Source organism: Dendrobates tinctorius, unplaced genomic scaffold, assembly GCF_039654945.1.
Source record: "Dendrobates tinctorius isolate UK_male_01 unplaced genomic scaffold, ASM3965494v1 ptg000254l, whole genome shotgun sequence".
NCBI classification, from domain to species: domain Eukaryota; kingdom Metazoa; phylum Chordata; class Amphibia; order Anura; family Dendrobatidae; genus Dendrobates; species Dendrobates tinctorius.
In genome coordinates, this window is record NW_027361921.1 from 2,404,228 (window position 1) to 2,422,727 (window position 18,500).

Consider the following 18,500-nt stretch of genomic DNA (forward strand, 5'->3'; position numbering starts at 1 on the left):
CCCTATGTGAATATTTATTATTCTGCTTTTTCAGAAAACTGCTAAGAAAATTTGCAACATCTAATGTGTAATTCCACTGGTTTTAATTTGTAATGCTTGAGCCCATCCTATATTCTCTAAAGAAAGTTATTTCATCTAATTCCTTTTAGAGCATTTCAAAAGCAAATTTTTTTTTACTTAAATTCCACTGGTTTTAATTTGTAATGATTGAAGCCATCCTATATTCTCTAAAGAAACTTATTTCATCTAATTCCTTTTAGAGCATTTCAAAAGGAGAAAGTTTTTTTTCTCTCAATTGCACTTTATTAGGGCTTTGGGAAAGACATGTTTGATGTCAAACAAAAGTGAAAGTCCTCTTTTTCAGCTAACAGCCCCAAACTGACATGAAGAAAGGAAAGCACTGCTGACATTCGAAATCAAGATTTTCTGTTTACTAAACAGGCTCTTTGACCAACTTGGCTAAATCACAAAAAGATGTGATATATTGGAAAGACTGCTTAGAGAGTCAGTTGCGGAAAGTGGAGGCATTTCAAAATAAAATCCATTGGTTAGGTTGTCAATCTTGAAGCAGTCTTACTTCCTTTTCAGCATTTAGATGAGATTCTTAATCTCACAATTGCACTATCAGTAGGGCAGGTACAATGGCAAATTTGAGTTTGCACACAGGTAAAACACCCGCTTTAAGATAGGAAGCTTATTCTTGAGAAGATGAAAACAAGGTACTGCTGAGAGTTGAACTCAAGATCTCCTGTTTACGAGCCAAGCGCTTTAACCAACTAAGCCACAGCACCACATGATCCATATGTCAATATTTACTATTCTGCTTTTTCAGAAAACTGCTATGAAAATTTGTAGCATCTAATGTGTAATTCCACTGGATTTAATTTGTAATGCTTGAGCCCATCCTATATTCTCTAAAGAAAGTTATTTCATCTAATTCCTTTTAGAGCATTTCAAAAGCAAATTATTTTTTACTTAAATTCCACTGGTTTTAATTTGTAATGATTGAAGCCATCCTATATTCTCTAAAGAAACTTATTTCATCTAATTCCTTTTAGAGCATTTCAAAAGCAGAAAGTTTTTTTTCTCTCAATTGCACTTTATTAGGGCTTTGGGAAAGACATGTTTGATGTCAAACAAAAGTGAAAGTCCTCTTTTTCAGCTAACAGCCCCAAACTGACATGAAGAAAGGAAAGCACTGCTGACATTCGAAATCAAGATTTTCTGTTTACTAAACAGGCTCTTTGACCAACTTGGCTAAATCACAAAAAGATGTGATATATTGGAAAGACTGCTTAGAGAGTCAGATGCGGAAAGTGGAGGCATTTCAAAATAAAATCCATTGGTTAAGTTTGAAGCAATATTACTTCCTTTTCAGCATTTAGATGAGATACTTAATCTCACAATTGCACTATCAGTAGGGCTGGAACAATCGCAAATTTGAGTTTGCACACAGGTAAAACACCTGCTTTAAGATAGGAAGCTTATTCTTGAGAAGATGAAAACAAGGTACTGCTGAGAGTTGAACTCAGGATCTACTGTTTATGAGACAGGAGCTTTAACCAACTAAGCCACAGCACCACATGCTCCATATGTGAATATTTATTATTCTGCTTTTTCAGAAAACTGCTAAGAAAATTTGCAACATCTAATGTGTAATTCCACTGGTTTTAATTTGTAATGCTTGAGCCCATCCTATATTCTCTAAAGAAAGTTATTTCATCTAATTCCTTTTAGAGCATTTCAAAAGCAATTTTTTTTTTACTTAAATTCCACTGGTTTTAATTTGTAATGATTGAAGCCATCCTATATTCTCTAAAGAAACTTATTTCATCTAATTCCTTTTAGAGCATTTCAAAAGCAGAAAGTTTTTTTCTCTCAATTGCACTTTATTAGGGCTTTGGGAAAGACATGTTTGATGTCAAACAAAAGTGAAAGTCCTCTTTTTCGGCTAACAGCCCCAAACTGACATGAAGAAAGGAAAGCACTGCTGACATTCGAAATCAAGATTTTCTGTTTACTAAACAGGCTCTTTGACCAACTTGGCTAAAACACAAAAAGATGTGATATATTGGAAAGACTGCTTAGAGAGTCAGATGCAGAAAGTGGAGGCATTTCAAAATAAAATCCATTGGTTAAATTGTCAAGCTTGAAGCAGTCTTAATTCCTTTTCAGCATTTAGATGAGATTCTTAATCTCACAATTGCACTATCAGTAGGGCTGGTACAATGGCAAATTTGAGTTTGCACACAGGTAAAACACCTGCTTTAAGATAGGAAGCTTATTCTTGAGAAGATGAAAAAAAGGTACTGCTGAGAGTTGAACTCAAGATCTCCCGTTTACGAGCCAGACGCTTTAACCAACTAAGCCACAGCACCACATGATCCATATGTGAATATTTATTATTCTGTTTTTTCAGAAAACTGCTATGAAAATTTGTAGCATCTAATGTGTAATTCCACTGGTTTTAATTTGTAATGCTTGAGCCCATCCTATATTCTCTAAAGAAAGTTATTTCATCTAATTCCTTTTAGAGCATTTCAAAAGCAAATGTTTTTTTTACTTAAATTCCACTGGTTTTAATTTGTAATGATTGAAGCCATCCTATATTCTCTAAAGAAAGTTATTTCATCTAATTCCTTTTAGAGCATTTCAAAAGCACATTTTTTTTTTCACTCAAATTCCACTGGTTTTAATTTGGAATGCTTGAAGCCATCCTATATTCTCTAAAGAAACTTATTTCATCTAATTCCTTTTAGAGCATTTCAAAAGCAGAAAGTTTTTTCTCTCAATTGCACTTTATTAGGGCTTTGGGAAAGACATGTTTGATGTCAAACAAAAGTGAAAGTCCTCTTTTTCAGCTAACAGCCCCAAACTGACATGAAGAAAGGAAAGCACTGCTGACATTCGAAATCAAGATTTTCTGTTTACTAAACAGGCTCTTTGACCAACTTGGCTAAATCACAAAAGATGTGATATATTGGAAAGACTGCTTAGAGAGTCAGATGCGGAAAGTGGAGGCATTTCAAAATAAAATCCATTGGTTAAGTTTGAAGCAATATTACTTCCTTTTCAGCATTTAGATGAGATACTTAATCTCACAATTGCACTATCAGTAGGGATGGAACAATCGCAAATTTGAGTTTGCACACAGGTAAAACACCTGCTTTAAGATAGGAAGCTTATTCTTGAGAAGATGAAAACAAGGTACTGCTGAGAGTTGAACTCAGGATCTCTTGTTTATGAGACAGGAGCTTTAACCAACTAAGCCACAGCACCACATGCTCCATATGTGAATATTTATTATTCTGCTTTTTCAGAAAACTGCTAAGAAAATTTGCAACATCTAATGTGTAATTCCACTGGTTTTAATTTGTAATGCTTGAGCCCATCCTATATTCTCTAAAGAAAGTTATTTCATCTAATTCCTTTTAGAGCATTTCAAAAGCAATTTTTTTTTTACTTAAATTCCACTGGTTTTAATTTGTAATGATTGAAGCCATCCTATATTCTCTAAAGAAACTTATTTCATCTAATTCCTTTTAGAGCATTTCAAAAGCAGAAAGTTTTTTTCTCTCAATTGCACTTTATTAGGGCTTTGGGAAAGACATGTTTGATGTCAAACAAAAGTGAAAGTCCTCTTTTTCGGCTAACAGCCCCAAACTGACATGAAGAAAGGAAAGCACTGCTGACATTCGAAATCAAGATTTTCTGTTTACTAAACAGGCTCTTTGACCAACTTGGCTAAATCACAAAAAGATGTGATATATTGGAAAGACTGCTTAGAGAGTCAGATGCGGAAAGTGGAGGCATTTCAAAATAAAATCCATTGTTTAAGTTGTCAATCTTGAAGCAGTCTTACTTCCTTTTCAGCATTTAGATGAGATACTTAATCTCACAATTGCACTATCAGTAGGGCTGGTACAATGGCAAATTTGAGTTTGCACACAGGTAAAACACCTGCTTTAAGATAGGAAGCTTATTCTTGAGAAGCTGAAAACAAGGTACTGCTGAGAGTTGAACTCTAGATCTCCTGTTTACGAGCCAGGTGCTTTAACCAACTAAGCCACAGCACCACATGATCCATTTGTGATTATTTATTATTCTGCTTTTTCAGAAAACTGCTATGAAAATTTGTAGCATCTAATGTGTAATTCCACTGGTTTTAATTTGTAATGCTTGAGCCCATCCTATATTCTCTAAAGAAAGTTATTTCATCTAATTCCTTTTAGAGCATTTCAAAAGCAAATGTTTTTTTTACTTAAATTCCACTGGTTTTAATTTGTAATGATTGAAGCCATCCTATATTCTCTAAAGAAAGTTATTTCATCTAATTCCTTTTAGAGCATTTCAAAAGCACATTTTTTTTTTCACTCAAATTCCACTGGTTTTAATTTGGAATGCTTGAAGCCATCCTATATTCTCTAAAGAAACTTATTTCATCTAATTCCTTTTAGAGCATTTCAAAAGCAGAAAGTTTTTTCTCTCAATTGCACTTTATTAGGGCTTTGGGAAAGACATGTTTGATGTCAAACAAAAGTGAAAGTCCTCTTTTTCGGCTAACAGCCCCAAACTGACATGAAGAAAGGAAAGCACTGCTGACATTCGAAATCAAGATTTTCTGTTTACTAAACAGGCTCTTTGACCAACTTGGCTAAATCACAAAAAGATGTGATATATTGGAAAGACTGCTTAGAGAGTCAGATGCGGAAAGTGGAGGCATTTCAAAATAAAATCCATTGGTTAAGTTTGAAGCAATATTACTTCCTTTTCAGCATTTAGATGAGATACTTAATCTCACAATTGCACTATCAGTAGGGCTGGTACAATGGCAAATTTGAGTTTGCACACAGGTAAAACACCTGCTTTAAGATAGGAAGCTTATTCTTGAGAAGCTGAAAACAAGGTACTGCTGAGAGTTGAACTCTAGATCTCCTGTTTACGAGCCAGGTGCTTTAACCAACTAAGCCACAGCACCACATGATCCATTTGTGATTATTTATTATTCTGCTTTTTCAGAAAACTGCTATGAAAATTTGTAGCATCTAATGTGTAATTCCACTGGTTTTAATTTGTAATGCTTGAGCCCATCCTATATTCTCTAAAGAAAGTTATTTCATCTAATTCCTTTTAGAGCATTTCAAAAGCAAATGTTTTTTTTACTTAAATTCCACTGGTTTTAATTTGTAATGATTGAAGCCATCCTATATTCTCTAAAGAAAGTTATTTCATCTAATTCCTTTTAGAGCATTTCAAAAGCACATTTTTTTTTTCACTCAAATTCCACTGGTTTTAATTTGGAATGCTTGAAGCCATCCTATATTCTCTAAAGAAACTTATTTCATCTAATTCCTTTTAGAGCATTTCAAAAGCAGAAAGTTTTTTCTCTCAATTGCACTTTATTAGGGCTTTGGGAAAGACATGTTTGATGTCAAACAAAAGTGAAAGTCCTCTTTTTCGGCTAACAGCCCCAAACTGACATGAAGAAAGGAAAGCACTGCTGACATTCGAAATCAAGATTTTCTGTTTACTAAACAGGCTCTTTGACCAACTTGGCTAAATCACAAAAAGATGTGATATATTGGAAAGACTGCTTAGAGAGTCAGATGCGGAAAGTGGAGGCATTTCAAAATAAAATCCATTGGTTAAGTTTGAAGCAATATTACTTCCTTTTCAGCATTTAGATGAGATACTTAATCTCACAATTGCACTATCAGTAGGGCTGGAACAATGGCAAATTTGAGTTTGCACACAGGTAAAACACATGCTTTAAGATAGGAAGCTTATTCTTGAGAAGATGAAAACAAGGTACTGCTGAGAGTTGAACTCAGGATCTCCTGTTTACGAAACAGGAGCTTTAACCAACTAAGCCACAGCACCACATGCTCCCTATGTGAATATTTATTATTCTGCTTTTTCAGAAAACTGCTAAGAAAATTTGCAACATCTAATGTGTAATTCCACTGGTTTTAATTTGTAATGCTTGAGCCCATCCTATATTCTCTAAAGAAAGTTATTTCATCTAATTCCTTTTAGAGCATTTCAAAAGCAAATTTTTTTTTACTTAAATTCCACTGGTTTTAATTTGTAATGATTGAAGCCATCCTATATTCTCTAAAGAAACTTATTTCATCTAATTCCTTTTAGAGCATTTCAAAAGGAGAAAGTTTTTTTTCTCTCAATTGCACTTTATTAGGGCTTTGGGAAAGACATGTTTGATGTCAAACAAAAGTGAAAGTCCTCTTTTTCAGCTAACAGCCCCAAACTGACATGAAGAAAGGAAAGCACTGCTGACATTCGAAATCAAGATTTTCTGTTTACTAAACAGGCTCTTTGACCAACTTGGCTAAATCACAAAAAGATGTGATATATTGGAAAGACTGCTTAGAGAGTCAGATGCGGAAAGTGGAGGCATTTCAAAATAAAATCCATTGGTTAAGTTTGAAGCAATATTACTTCCTTTTCAGCATTTAGATGAGATACTTAATCTCACAATTGCACTATCAGTAGGGATGGAACAATCGCAAATTTGAGTTTGCACACAGGTAAAACACCTGCTTTAAGATAGGAAGCTTATTCTTGAGAAGATGAAAACAAGGTACTGCTGAGAGTTGAACTCAGGATCTCCTGTTTATGAGACAGGAGCTTTAACCAACTAAGCCACAGCACCACATGCTCCATATGTGAATATTTATTATTCTGCTTTTTCAGAAAACTGCTAAGAAAATTTGCAACATCTAATGTGTAATTCCACTGGTTTTAATTTGTAATGCTTGAGCCCATCCTATATTCTCTAAAGAAAGTTATTTCATCTAATTCCTTTTAGAGCATTTCAAAAGCAATTTTTTTTTTACTTAAATTCCACTGGTTTTAATTTGTAATGATTGAAGCCATCCTATATTCTCTAAAGAAACTTATTTCATCTAATTCCTTTTAGAGCATTTCAAAAGCAGAAAGTTTTTTTCTCTCAATTGCACTTTATTAGGGCTTTGGGAAAGACATGTTTGATGTCAAACAAAAGTGAAAGTCCTCTTTTTCGGCTAACAGCCCCAAACTGACATGAAGAAAGGAAAGCACTGCTGACATTCGAAATCAAGATTTTCTGTTTACTAAACAGGCTCTTTGACCAACTTGGCTAAATCACAAAAAGATGTGATATATTGGAAAGACTGCTTAGAGAGTCAGATGCGGAAAGTGGAGGCATTTCAAAATAAAATCCATTGTTTAAGTTGTCAATCTTGAAGCAGTCTTACTTCCTTTTCAGCATTTAGATGAGATACTTAATCTCACAATTGCACTTTCAGTAGGGCTGGTACAATGGCAAATTTGAGTTTGCACACAGGTAAAACACCTGCTTTAAGATAGGAAGCTTATTCTTGAGAAGATGAAAACAAGGTACTGCTGAGAGTTGAACTCTAGATCTCCTGTTTATGAGCCAGGTGCTTTAACCAACTAAGCCACAGCACCACATGATCCATTTGTGATTATTTATTATTCTGCTTTTTCAGAAAACTGCTATGAAAATTTGTAGCATCTAATGTGTAATTCCACTGGTTTTAATTTGTAATGCTTGAGCCCATCCTATATTCTCTAAAGAAAGTTATTTCATCTAATTCCTTTTAGAGCATTTCAAAAGCAAATTTTTTTTTACTTAAATTCCACTGGTTTTAATTTGTAATGATTGAAGCCATCCTATATTCTCTAAAGAAACTTATTTCATCTAATTCCTTTTAGAGCATTTCAAAAGCAGAAAGTTTTTTTTCTCTCAATTGCACTTTATTAGGGCTTTGGGAAAGACATGTTTGATGTCAAACAAAAGTGAAAGTCCTCTTTTTCAGCTAACAGCCCCAAACTGACATGAAGAATGGAAAGCACTGCTGACATTCGAAATCAAGATTTTCTGTTTACTAAACAGGCTCTTTGACCAGCTTGGCTAAAACACAAAAAGATGTGATATATTGGAAAGACTGCTTAGAGAGTCAGATGCAGAAAGTGGAGGCATTTCAAAATAAAATCCATTGGTTAAATTGTCAAGCTTGAAGCAGTCTTAATTCCTTTTCAGCATTTAGATGAGATTCTTAATCTCACAATTGCACTATCAGTAGGGCTGGTACAATGGCAAATTTGAGTTTGCACACAGGTAAAACACCTGCTTTAAGATAGGAAGCTTATTCTTGGGAAGATGAAAAAAAGGTACTGCTGAGAGTTGAACTCAAGATCTCCCGTTTACGAGCCAGGCGCTTTAACCAACTAAGCCACAGCACCACATGATCCATATGTGAATATTTCTTATTCTGCTTTTTCAGAAAACTGCAATGAAAATTTGTAGCATCTAATGTGTAATTCCACTGGTTTTAATTTGTAATGCTTGAGCCCATCCTATATTCTCTAAAGAAAGTTATTTCATCTAATTCCTTTTAGAGCATTTCAAAAGCAAATGTTTTTTTTACTTAAATTCCACTGGTTTTAATTTGTAATGATTGAAGTCATCCTATATTCTCTAAAGAAACTTATTTCATCTAATTCCTTTTAGAGCATTTCAGAAGCAGAAAGTTTTTTTTCTCTCAATTGCACTTTATTAGGGCTTTGGGAAAGACATGTTTGATGTCAAACAAAAGTGAAAGTCCTCTTTTTCAGCTAACAGCCCCAAACTGACATGAAGAAAGGAAAGCACTGCTGACATTCGAAATCAAGATTTTCTGTTTACTAAACAGGCTCTTTGACCAACTTGGCTAAATCATAAAAATATGTGATATATTGGAAAGACTGCTTAGAGAGTCAGATGCGGAAAGTGGAGGCATTTCAAAATAAAATCCATTGGTTAAGTTGTCAATCTTGAAGCAGTCTTACTTCCTTTTCAGCATTTAGATGAGATACTTAATCTCACAATTGCACTATCAGTAGGGCTGGAACAATGGCAAATTTGAGTTTGCACACAGGTAAAACACCTGCTTTAAGATAGGAAGCTTATTCTTGAGAAGATGAAAACAAGGTACTGCTGAGAGTTGAACTCAAGATCTCCTGATTACGAGCCAGGCGCTTTAACCAACTAAGCCACAGCACCACATGATCCATATGTCAATATTTACTATTCTGCTTTTTCAGAAAACTGCTATGAAAATTTGTAGCATCTAATGTGTAATTCCACTGGTTTTAATTTGTAATGCTTGAGCCCATCCTATATTCTCTAAAGAAAGTTATTTCATCTAATTCCTTTTAGAGCATTTCAAAAGCAAATTTTTTTTTCACTCAAATTCCACTGGTTTTAATTTGGAATGCGTGAAGCCATCCTATATTCTCTAAAGAAACTTATTTCATCTAATTCCTTTTAGAGCATTTCAAAAGCAGAAAGTTTTTTTCTCTCAATTGCACTTTATTAGGGCTTTGGGAAAGACATGTTTGATATCAAACAAAAGTGAAAGTCCTCTTTTTCGGCTAACAGCCCCAAACTGACATGAAGAAAGGAAAGCACTGCTGACATTCGAAATCAAGATTTTCTGTTTACTAAACAGGCTCTTTGACCAACTTGTCTACATCACAAAAAGATGTGATATATTGGAAAGACTGCTTAGAGAGTCAGATGCAGAAAGTGGAGGCATTTCAAAATATAATCCATTGGTTAAATTGTCAAGCTTGAAGCAGTCTTAATTCCTTTTCAGCATTTAGATGAGATTCTTAATCTCACAATTGCACTATCAGTAGGGCTGGTGATTGCACAGAGGTAAAACACCTGCTTTAAGATAGGAAGCTTATTCTTGAGAAGATGAAAACAAGGTACTGCTGAGAGTTGAACTCAAGATCTCCTGATTACGAGCCAGGCGCTTTAACCTACTAAGCCAAAGCACCACATGATGCATATGTCAATATTTATTATTCTGCTTTTTCAGAAAACTGCTATGAAAATTTGTAGCATCTAATGTGTAATTCCACTGGTTTTAATTTGTAATGCTTGAGCCCATCCTATATTCTCTAAAGAAAGTTATTTCATCTAATTCCTTTTAGAGCATTTCAAAAGCAAATTTTTTTTTTCACTCAAATTCCACTGGTTTTAATTTGGAATGCTTGAAGCCATCCTATATTCTCTAAAGAAACTTATTTCATCTAATTCCTTTTAGAGCATTTCAAAAGCAGAAAGTTTTTTCTCTCAATTGCACTTTATTAGGGCTTTGGGAAAGACATGTTTGATGTCAAACAAAAGTGAAAGTCCTCTTTTTCGGCTAACAGCCCCAAACTGACATGAAGAAAGGAAAGCACTGATGACATTCGAAATCAAGATTTTCTGTTTACTAAACAGGCTCTTTGACCAACTTGGCTAAATCACAAAAAGATGTGATATATTGGAAAGACTGCTTAGAGAGTCAGATGCGGAAAGTGGAGGCATTTCAAAATAAAATCCATTGGTTAAGTTTGAAGCAATATTACTTCCTTTTCAGCATTTAGATGAGATACTTAATCTCACAATTGCACTATCAGTAGGGCTGGAACAATGGCAAATTTGAGTTTGCACACAGGTAAAACACCTGCTTTAAGATAGGAAGCTTATTCTTGAGAAGATGAAAACAAGGTACTGCTGAGAGTTGAACTCAGGATCTCCTGTTTACGAGACAGGAGCTTTAACCAACTAAGCCACAGCACCACATGCTCCCTATGTGAATATTTATTATTCTGCTTTTTCAGAAAACTGCTAAGAAAATTTGCAACATCTAATGTGTAATTCCACTGGTTTTAATTTGTAATGCTTGAGCCCATCCTATATTCTCTAAAGAAAGTTATTTCATCTAATTCCTTTTAGAGCATTTCAAAAGCAAATTTTTTTTTACTTAAATTCCACTGGTTTTAATTTGTAATGATTGAAGCCATCCTATATTCTCTAAAGAAACTTATTTCATCTAATTCCTTTTAGAGCATTTCAAAAGGAGAAAGTTTTTTTTCTCTCAATTGCACTTTATTAGGGCTTTGGGAAAGACATGTTTGATGTCAAACAAAAGTGAAAGTCCTCTTTTTCAGCTAACAGCCCCAAACTGACATGAAGAAAGGAAAGCACTGCTGACATTCGAAATCAAGATTTTCTGTTTACTAAACAGGCTCTTTGACCAACTTGGCTAAATCACAAAAAGATGTGATATATTGGAAAGACTGCTTAGAGAGTCAGATGCGGAAAGTGGAGGCATTTCATAATAAAATCCATTGTTTAAGTTGTCAATCTTGAAGCAGTCTTACTTCCTTTTCAGCATTTAGATGAGATACTTAATCTCACAATTGCACTATCAGTAGGGCTGGAACAATGGCAAATTTGAGTTTGCACACAGGTAAAACACCTGCTTTAAGATAGGAAGCTTATTCTTGAGAAGATGAAAACAAGGTACTGCTGAGAGTTGAACTCAAGATCTCCTGATTACGACCCAGGCGCTTTAACCTACTAAGCCACAGCACCACATGATCCATATGTCAATATTTATTATTCTGCTTTTTCAGAAAACTGCTATGAAAATTTGTAGCATCTAATGTGTAATTCCACTGGTTTTAATTTGTAATGCTTGAGCCCATCCTATATTCTCTAAAGAAAGTTATTTCATCTAATTCCTTTTAGAGCATTTCAAAAGAAAATTTTTTTTTCACTCAAATTCCACTGGTTTTAATTTGGAATGCTTGAAGCCATCCTATATTCTCTAAAGAAACTTATTTCATCTAATTCCTTTTAGAGCATTTCAAAAGCAGAAAGTTTTTTTCTCTCAATTGCACTTTATTAGGGCTTTGGGAAAGACATGTTTGATGTCAAACAAAAGTGAAAGTCCTCTTTTTCGGCTAACAGCCCCAAACTGACATGAAGAAAGGAAAGCACTGCTGACATTCGAAATCAAGATTTTCTGTTTACTAAACAGGCTCTTTGACCAACTTGGCTAAATCACAAAAAGATGTGATATATTGGAAAGACTGCTTAGAGAGTCAGATGCGGAAAGTGGAGGCATTTCAAAATAAAATCCATTGGTTAAGTTGTCAATCTTGAAGCAGTCTTACTTCCTTTTCAGCATTTAGATGAGATACTTAATCTCACAATTGCACTATCAGTAGGGCTGGAACAATGGCAAATTTGAGTTTGCACACAGGTAAAACACCTGCTTTAAGATAGGAAGCTTATTCTTGAGAAGATGAAAACAAGGTACTGCTGAGAGTTGAACTCAGGATCTCCTGTTTACGAGCCAGGCGCTTTAACCAACTAAGCCACAGCACCACATGTTCCATATGTGAATATTTATTATTCTGCTTTTTCAGAAAACTGCTATGAAAATTTGTAGCATCTAATGAGTAATTCCACTGGTTTTAATTTGTAATGCTTGATCCCATCCTATATTCTCTAAAGAAAGTTATTTCATCTAATTCCTTTTAGAGCATTTCAAAAGCAAATTTTTTTTTACTTAAATTCCACTGGTTTTAATTTGTAATGATTGAAGCCATCCTATATTCTCTAAAGAAACTTATTTCATCTAATTCCTTTTAGAGCATTTCAAAAGCAGAAAGTTTTTTTCTCTCAATTGCACTTTATTAGGGCTTTGGGAAAGACATGATTGATGTCAAACAAAAGTGAAAGTCCTCTTTTTCGGCTAACAGCCCCAAACTGACATGAAGAAGGGAAAGCACTGCTGACTAGAGTTGAGCGAAACGGGTCGGAAAAATTCAAAAGTCGCCGACTTTTGGCAAAGTCGGGTTTCATGAAACGAAACCCGACCCTAGGATGAGGTCGGCCACGAGGTCGGCGACTTACGCGCCAAAGTCGCGTTTCAAAAGTTTGTTTTGCGCTCTTTTTCAGCCAATCAGGATCCACGGACACTGTGGGCAACGTGATGACCTAGGCACGGGTCACCACCATCTTTCAGAAGGGCAAGCAAGTGATTGGCTTGCTTTGGTGGGCGTCACAGGGGGTATAAAAGGGCGTGCACGCCGACCGCCATCTTACTTCTGCCGATCTTAGTATAGGGAGAGGTTGCTGCTGATTTTGTAGGGAGAGCGTTAGGCAGGGAAGAAGACAAAAAAACTGCTTCTGCTGCTAGCGATTTGGCCTGCACAACACACAAGTCACTGTGTGTGCAGTGCAAGGGGAGGCTATATTGTGGTGTATCAGTGGTGTTGGTTGTTGGGCTGCCTTTTAAGGCTTCCTGACACGCTGGCATTGCTGTTTACCCACTGCTCCGCAAACTGCTTTTTTAAAAGCAATCCAATCTCCCTTATCCTCTAGTCACTTTTGTCACAGCTGTGCCATCGAGCCTGTCACATACCGCTCAGATATCAGTGGGCCTCACACAATCCACAAGTGTCCAGTGTCCAAAAGTGTGCGCAGAGATTCAAAATCTCCATTATCCTCTTGTCACTTTGGTCACAGGCAGCTGTGCCATCGAGCGTGTCACATAGCGCTCAGATATCAGTGGGCCTCACACAATCCACAAGTGTCCAGTGTCCAAAAGTGTGCGCAGAGATTCAAAATCTCCATTATCCTCTCGTCACTTTGGTCACAGGCAGCTGTGCCATCGAGCATGTCACATAGCGCTCAGATATCAGTGGGCCTCACACAATCCACAAGTGTCCAGTGTCCAAAAGTGTGCGCAGAGATTCAAAATCTCCATTATCCTCTCGTCACTTTGGTCACAGGCAGCTGTGCCATCGAGCGTGTCACATAGCGCTCAGATATCAGTGGGCCTCACAGAATCCACAAGTGTCCAGTGTCCAAAAGTGTGCACAGAGATTCAAAATCTCCATTATCCTCTCGTCACTTTGGTCACAGGCAGCTGTGCCATCGAGCGTGTCACATAGCGCTCAGATATCAGTGGGCCTCACACAATCCACAAGTGTCCATTGTCCAAAAGTGTGCGCAGAGATTCAAAATCTCCATTATCCTCTCGTCACTTTGGTCACAGCTGTGCCATTGAGCTTGTCACATAGCGCTCAGATATCAGTGGGCCTCACACAATCCACAAGTGTCCAGTGTCCAAAAGTGTGCGCAGAGATTCAAAATCTCCATTATCCTCTCGTCACTTTGGTCACAGGCAGCTGTGCCATCGAGCGTGTCACATAGCGCTCAGATATCAGTGGGTCTCACACAATCCACAAGTGTCCAGTGTCCAAAAGTGTGCGCAGAGATTCAAAATCTCCATTATCCTCTCGTCACTTTGGTCACAGGCAGCTGTGCCATCGAGCATGTCACACAGCGCTCAGATATCAGTGGGCCTCACACAATCCACAAGTGTCCAGTGTCCAAAAGTGTGCGCAGAGATTCAAAATCTCCATTATCCTCTCGTCACTTTGGTCACAGGCAGCTGTGCCATCGAGCGTGTCACATAGCGCTCAGATATCAGTGGGCCTCACACAATCCACAAGTGTCCAGTGTCCAAAAGTGTGCACAGAGATTCAAAATCTCCATTATCCTCTCGTCACTTTGGTCACAGGCAGCTGTGCCATCGAGCGTGTCACATAGCGCTCAGATATCAGTGGGCCTCACACAATCCACAAGTGTCCAGTGTCCAAAAGTGTGCGCAGAGATTCAAAATCTCCATTATCCTCTCGTCACTTTGGTCACAGATGTGCCATTGAGCGTGTCACATAGCGCTCAGATATCAGTGGGCCTCACACAATCCACAAGTGTCCAGTGTCCAAAAGTGTGCGCAGAGATTCAAAATCTCCATTATCCTCTCGTCACTTTGGTCACAGGCAGCTGTGCCATCGAGCGTGTCACATAGCGCTCAGATATCAGTGGGTCTCACACAATCCACAAGTGTCCAGTGTCCAAAAGTGTGCGCAGAGATTCAAAATCTCCATTATCCTCTCGTCACTTTGGTCACAGGCAGCTGTGCCATCGAGCCTGTCACATAGCGCTCAGATATCAGTGGGCCTCACACAATCCACAAGTGTCCAGTGTCCAAAAGTGTGCACAGAGATTCAAAATCTCCATTATCCTCTCGTCACTTTGGTCACAGGCAGCTGTGCCATCGAGCCTGTCACATAGCGCTCAGATATCAGTGGGCCTCACACAATCCACAAGTGTCCAGTGTCCAAAAGTGTGCGCAGAGATTCAAAATCTCCATTATCCTCTCGTCACTTTGGTCACAGGCAGCTGTGCCATCGAGCCTGTCACATAGCGCTCAGATATCAGTGGGCCTCACACAATCCAAAAGTGTCCACTGTCCACAAGTGTGTGCAGAAATTCTAAATCTCCCCTGTCCTATAGACACCTTGTACCTTGTTTTACATTACTATATAGTTTGTTGGATTTTGTCTACATTTCTACCAAAAATGAGGAAGGCTGGTGGAAGAGGCCGTGGAATTGGGCGGGGGTTGGCAGCTGGTAATGATGGTGTTGGTGGTGGATCTGATGGTAGTGGCAAGAGCAAAATCGGACCGAATGCAGGAGGTGCTGACCCTGCGTCATCGTCTGGCTACATAAGGCCTCGAACGCTTAGCTTTCTAGGAGTTGGCAAACCGCTTTTAAAGGCAGAGCATCAGGAAAAAGTTTTGTCTTACATTGCTGACTCAGCCTCCAGCTCTATCGCCTCCTCTTCTTCAGTTGTAAAAAGTAAAAGCACTGAGTCGTCATTGGAGGCTCATGTTCATGAACCACACCTTTCCTTGTGTCCTTCACCCCAACCAAGATTGAAGGATGACGCAGGCCATACTACTGATTACTCCATGGAGCTGTTTTCACATACCATGCCTGGATTATCAAGTGAAATGGTGAATTACCCAGGCCAAGATGAATCTGACATGGAGTGCACTGATGCACAGCCGCTGATGGATGATTCTGCTGGTACATTCACTCAGAGCACTACATTGTCCTCGCAGTGTACAGAGCCAGATTTTGACCCTGATGAGACTCAGGTGCCCCTTCCCGCACACTATACCACCATACACGGTGACACAGAGAAAGGTGCACATGACATAGAAGAGGAGGTGATGGATGACCCAGTTGTTGACCCAGATTGGCATCCATTGGGGGAAGAGGGTGCTGCTTCCAATAGCTCAGATGAGGAGCATCCACAGCAGACATCGACATCGCAACAGCTGTTATCTGGCAGGCCCGGAGCACTCCAAAGACAGGTTCCAAACATCAAAAGAGTTGCTGGACAGCTTGTCCAGAGGGTCAAAAGATCACAGCGTGCTAGTCCGCAAAATGTCTGCCAAAGTAGGAAGAGTGCAGTGTGGCACTTTTTTGAACAAAATCCTCATGATCAGGCCAAGGTTATCTGTAAGAAGTGCGCAAAGACCTTTAGCCGAGGGAAAAATCTGAAAAATTTGAATACCAGTTGCATGCTTAGACATTTAACCAGCATGCACTTGCAAGCGTGGACACAACACCAAACCTCAAGTGCCACATGTGCAACTGATCACAACGAAGGTAGTCAGCAACGCTACATTGTTTCCCCCACTGTAAGCCCACCGGTTAGCACAGCAGCAAATGTTGAGGTGTTGCAAGACCACAGCAGTCAGGGAATCCCACTGTTATATCAACGAAAGACTGATTCTAGGCCATCAGAAAGAACACCAACTCCATCACCATCATCAACCCTCTCTCAGTCCGCCCTGTCCACCGCTACTTCCACCATATGCAGCTCTCAAGTCCAGCTCACCCTCCCAGACACTATGAGTAGGTCAAGAAAGTACTCAGTCTCTCATCCGCGTACACTGGGTTTGAACGCCCACATTGCCAAAAGTGCAATTGTGAGATTAAGAATCTCATCTAAATGCTGAAAAGGAAGTAAGATTGCTTCAAGCTTGACAACTTAACCAATGGATTTTATTTTGAAATGTCTCGACTTTCCGCATGTGACTCTCTAAGCAGTCTTTCCAATATATCACATCTTTTCGTGATTTAGCCAAGTTGGTCAAAGAGCCTGTTTAGTAAACAGAAAATCTTGATTTCGAATGTCAGCAGTAGAGTTGAGCGACTTTTGGTTTTTTAGGGTCGCGTTTCGTTTCGTGAAACCCGACTTTTCCAAAAGTCGGGTCGAGCAAGATCGTCCGATTATAGGGAAAAGTCGGGGTCGTCCCGAAACACGAAACCCAATGTAAGTCAATGGGGAATAAAAGTCGGCAGTGAGAGGAGGACAGGAAACACACCTACAGTGCCCATTTGAATGCCAAAAGCATCAATTCTTCTTACTTAAGCTTGTCAACCTTAATTAACTTCATAATACAAGTTACGCACTGAAAAATGGGGGTTATTTGGCTAAAGTTGTGGGGGGGAGGGCTGGCTGCAGGTTTTCATGTGCCCTGGGCGAAAGAGCGCCCCTTTAGCACATACCACAACTCATCATGCTCCGATACGGCAGATAAATAGCGGTATAGTACAATGAAAAATACCTCACTTTTTACATCTCATGACGAGGCCCATCTATTTCTCCATACAGAATCATTGGTCCCATATAATGTTTGAAACAGTATATGATGAGCTCCACATAATGCTACAGTATATGTTGGTCCCCATGGATGAAGCTCCACTGTCTTATGGGCCCAAATAATGCTCCAAACATAATGGGCCCCATTTCTAATGCTCTAGTGTATAATGGGCCCTGTAAATGCTGCTCCAGTGTCTGATGTCCACCTTTGGAATGTTCCAGTGTATGGTGGGCCCCATCTATCATTCTCCAGAGTATAGTGCTCCCCAAAAATTGCTGTCCCAACATTGAAAACAATCAAATAAGTCTCCTCGCTAGGGAATCCCTGTACTTGTCTGGACAGGTGCTGTAGCTTGCTTAACAGCTCGCCAGCCATTCTCACGCCCAGTATGGATTGCACGTGATTGCACAAAGGTTAGAAAGGGTACCGTATCCCTGGATAACATGTATGGATAGCGTACACATTCAAAATATATGTCTCAGGAGGCAGGCTCAGATGGTGTCAGGCCCAGTATGGATTGCACGTGATTGCACAAAGGTTAGAAAGGGTACCGTATCCCTGGATAACATGTATGGATAGCGTACACATTCAAAATATATGTCTCAGGAGGCAGACTCAGACGGTGTCAGGCACAGTATGGATTGCACGTGATTGCACAAAGGTTAGAAAGGGTACCGTATCCCCGGATAACATGTATGGATAGCGTACACATTCAAAATATATGTCTCAGGAGGCAGGCTCAGACGGTGTTAGGCCCAGTATGGATTGCACGTGATTGTACAAAGGTTAGAAAGGGTACCGTATCCCCGGATAACATGTATGGATAGCATACACATTCAAATATATGTCTCAGGAGGCAGGCTCAGAGGGTGTTAGGCCCAGTATGGATTGCACGTGATTGCACAAAGGTTAGAAAGGGTACTGTATCCCTGGATAACATGTATGGATAGCGTAGACATTCAAAATATATGTCTCAGGAGGCAGGCTCAGACGGTGTCAGGCCCAGTATGGATTGCACGTGATTGCACAAAGGTTAGAAAGGGTACCGTATCCCTGGATAACATGTATGGATAGCGTACACATTCAAAATATATGTCTCAGGAGGCAGGCTCAGACGG

General features: G+C 38.6%; 5 non-coding genes across 5 annotated transcripts; all 5 read right to left on the reverse strand.

Moving 5' to 3' along the window:
• Positions 1-5,806: 5,806 nt before the first annotated feature.
• On the reverse strand, positions 5,807-5,880 carry TRNAT-CGU (transfer RNA threonine (anticodon CGU)). The gene has a single exon. It is a non-coding gene; the product is annotated as a tRNA-Thr (tRNA).
• Positions 5,881-6,596: 716 nt separating this feature from the next.
• Positions 6,597-6,670, reverse strand: TRNAM-CAU (transfer RNA methionine (anticodon CAU)). Its single transcript has one exon. It is a non-coding gene; the product is annotated as a tRNA-Met (tRNA).
• Positions 6,671-8,990: 2,320 nt separating this feature from the next.
• TRNAT-CGU (transfer RNA threonine (anticodon CGU)) lies at positions 8,991-9,064 on the reverse strand. The gene has a single exon. It is a non-coding gene; the product is annotated as a tRNA-Thr (tRNA).
• A 1,498-nt stretch (positions 9,065-10,562) lies between these two features.
• Positions 10,563-10,636, reverse strand: TRNAT-CGU (transfer RNA threonine (anticodon CGU)). Its single transcript has one exon. It is a non-coding gene; the product is annotated as a tRNA-Thr (tRNA).
• Positions 10,637-12,158: 1,522 nt separating this feature from the next.
• TRNAT-CGU (transfer RNA threonine (anticodon CGU)) lies at positions 12,159-12,232 on the reverse strand. Its single transcript has one exon. It is a non-coding gene; the product is annotated as a tRNA-Thr (tRNA).
• Between the last annotated feature and the right edge of the window lie 6,268 nt (positions 12,233-18,500).